The sequence below is a fragment of the Tigriopus californicus genome, chromosome 2, assembly GCF_007210705.1.
Source record: "Tigriopus californicus strain San Diego chromosome 2, Tcal_SD_v2.1, whole genome shotgun sequence".
NCBI lineage: Eukaryota > Metazoa > Arthropoda > Copepoda > Harpacticoida > Harpacticidae > Tigriopus > Tigriopus californicus.
In genome coordinates, this window is record NC_081441.1 from 863,930 (window position 1) to 867,808 (window position 3,879).

Consider the following 3,879-nt stretch of genomic DNA (forward strand, 5'->3'; position numbering starts at 1 on the left):
TGTCATAATAGACCCGACAGAGAAAAACCAGAAGATCAAATGTGCCAATAAAACTTATATTAAAACTGAAGGTCATGCAAATCTTTCCGTCTACGTGAAAGGTAGGAAGAATGACACTGTTTTTCTTTATCCTTTGGTTACTAAGGATCTCAATGACGAGATTCTTTTCTCTTGGCATGAGCTTGTCGACCTCAAAGTTATCCCTCCTGGTTTTCCTAACCAGATATGTCGAGTAACGTCTTCCTGTGACCCTTCTAGTGATTCATCTACTTATCTCGCTTGTGAGTTCATTAAGGAAAGAGTTTTCAAGAACTTTCCAGACATTGTCAGTGATGAGCTGCCTGACAAACCTATGACAGGTGCTCCGATGGACATCGAGATGAAATCTGTTCCCCCTACTCCACCGCTTAGAATTACACGATCACGTCCTGTTCCTATACATTTTGACGCCAAGGCGAAGGCCTGTACGGACAAGTTAGTCTCTCAGGGCGTCCTTGCTTACGAGCCAGGCGTTACTGATTGGGTTAGCCCTGGACATTTCGTCCCTAAACCGAATGAGGACGTTCGCTTTGTAACTGACTTGAAAGTGCTCAACAAACATGTCAAACGGCCAATCCATCCTTTTCCTAGTTCAGGCGAGATCATGCGGGCAATACCCGCAGGTATGAAATTCTTTGCAGTCTGGACGCTGTTCAGGGCTATTTCCAAAGTGCCCTGACAGATGCAGCCTCCAAGTTAACTACTTATTACCATGGGGAAAGCTACGATATCTCTGTGGTCCTATGGGTCTGTGTTCTACAAACAACATTTGGTGCTTGCTTTCGGATTACGTTATTTCCGGATTTCATTGGGCCAAGAAAATTGTCGACAATATCCTTGTTTGGGCTTCTACCCTCGAGGAACTCTACGACCGCATCAAAAGGATCCTGTTCAAGTGTCGGGAAATCAATCTCACAATCTCAATGAAGAATTTCAAGATTAGTGAGACTGTCAAATTCGCAGGTCACATCGTTTCCGTTGAAGGCATTCGACCTGATCCCGAGAAAATTGAGTGTTTGCGAGAATTTCCTGTCCCTACTGACATTACCGCTCTCCGCTCTTTCCTAGGTCTTGCTAATCAATTGACCAATTTCCTTCCTGACCTTGCCCAAATAACCCACGGGATGCGCTCTCTTTTAAAGAAAAATACGGCTTATTTATGGTAACCCGNTGCCGAACAACAACAGTATCTGCGGAACTACCTTCAGGTGGAAGCACTCATCTCACTATCCCAGTATGCCGTCACTCAAGCTACCCAAAACATGCACACTACCCTTGACACCTGGACACAATTGAGCTGTTCCACCCAGACTTGGTCAGGACCACCCTACAGAAACTGTCCAACCAAGCCAATGGCCCGTTGAGACTAGCTTTCGACCCCCTGGACCTGGAAGCCTTTTACAAGCTCCCTTGCCACACTGACTTCCAGCATGGCACGCTACGAATAGTGGTCCCAATACCCGTCTACAACATAAAGGAGACGTTCTCCCTATACTGGCACCTGGCGATGCCCATCTTCACCAAACAAGGTTCAACACTGCAGATCTTTATGTCTCAGCCACTCAAACTGGTTGGTTAAGACAAGAAGTAGTAATCATCCGACCTCCACAATCCCACCTATGGATGTACTTGCCCTGGTCAATCATCATCAACCCCACGACCCCATCTAAAAGAACAATTTGAAGCGCACGCTCACCCGATGGAATGTCACCACTGCGCAGAAGCCTCTCCCTTTAGCCGACCTCACTACCGTGGCCATCCACGCCCACCAACTCATTCAAACCCATACGGAAGTCCGTTATGAGGTTGCCACCTTGCTTGTAATACTAGGCATGGGCCTACCCATCATCGGCTCTGCTTTTTACCGCTGGCGTCACCGCCAAATCAGATATCCTCCTCCTGCCCTCCAGTTTCACATTACTGGTAACTCTGATCCTGTGGACCAACCCAGAAATCCTGAAGCTGATAATGCCACAAGGACGCAGCAGCCTTTGTTACCCGGGGGCAACTGTAGTGAAACGACCGTTTCCGGAAACTCAGGAAGCCAGTTCTCGCGAATATTCTAGAAAACAACAAAACTAGAATACCAGAACGTTTTGGGGATAAAAACAACGGAAACGGGTTATTGTGGAGAAACTCACGTGAGGCCAAGTGTAAAGATCCAGATTGCAAAAACCCACCAATCAGCAAGCTGAAAGCATCTTTTGTGGAAAGTGCATTGGCAGAGATAGCCTGGCAGTTGGCAACATAGGCCCTCATATTTTGTATATAAACCCCTGCCCCTGCCCATAAAGTTAAGTTCTAGTTTAGGCTTCGTAGTGTAAAGAGCTCCTCTTTATATTGAATAAAGTATACTCTGACAATTGTCAACGATTAGTGTTTTCAGTGCTCTAGTGCATACTACAGCTTAGTATTTCCAAGTGTTTCCCAAGTCACCATTTGGTTTGTCTTGACAAGTGGAGTCAAGATCCCGAACCATCACAATAGTTTCCTGCATCATCGCCGCTATTGGATTGGTGGGTTCCATCGCACCAGTATTTTCACTTTTGGAACTAGTGTCTTGTAGTGTTATTCCTTATTTAGGTTATCACGGCTTATGCCATGCTTATGCATCATGCTCTCTCATTCCTCACATATGCTCTCTGTGTATATACGATCTCTTGTGAAATCGTGAAATCGTAAGTAAGAGTGAAAATCGTAAGCTACCAAAACATTCAATATTACAATGAACCTAAAATGTTAAGACGCGTTCAGTGATAATGACAGCCAACGAGGAAAGTAAATCCTTAAATGCCTCTCTTAGAGGATACAAAGGACATTTAACTCATGTGGTGAATAACGTTCAAGAATTGCACGATTTGTTGTTGATAAACCCTCTTCTCTGGCGGCAGCAGTGTTGGAAAGTATTTCCGGTGATTTAAAGGATGCTTTCGAAAAGGTGTTGAAGACTCTCTTAAGGCTGCAGGAACTGACACCTGCAGAGTTTGATGCATATGAAGGTGGAATTACAAGTGCAAACTCGTTGTATCAGACCACTCTTCAGAAGTTACTTGCTGCGATGGCATCAAATATGGGAACACCCACCCCGGCGCTGATTAGTGCCCCGCCACCAGATGGCCAGACCGTTCAAAAGGGCAGGGCAGATGACGCTCTCAAACCCTTTGTTTATGACTCGCAACCACACCCCAGTTGAAATGAGATCATGGGTCATAAAGTGCAAGGCGTTCAACAGTTCAAGTTCTTTGGATCATTGCTCGATCTCAGAACAGCATGCATACTTTCGCATATGCGTAGATGCCCCGTTAGAAGCCAGGATCCATGATCAGATTCAAGAAGATACTCCGATATTTGGTGATGATTGATGTATTACTCTGTTGGAAAAAGAGTTCCTCCTCAAATGTCCACTTTTTGCAAGAAGGCTCTAGTTCTTTCGTCTTCAGCAATCACCAGGCCAGCAATTCACAGACTTCAGTGCAAAGCTCCGTTCAAAGGCAGAGGAGGCAGATCTTCACAAGTTATCTGTGGACTACCTCTATGTGTTCGATACATCTGTCCTTCGTTGGATACCAAACTCAAGGAATTGTTTTTGAAATCAGAGAGTCCAAGTCTGGAAAAGCTGAATCGTACGGCNTCAAAAACTTCTCACGTTTGGTTTTGCGAAGTACAATGGGAAGAAGGGATGTTTGAGGGTAGCTTGTCCTTTTTTCACCCATACATGTGCCGTCTGTCCATGAGACTTAAGACGTGCTTTAATGTACGGTGTACTTCCGTCCACGTAGAAGAGACGCAAAGAAAGGCGAGAAATAGGATAGCTCAGTTTCGTAGTTTTAGAGTTGACCC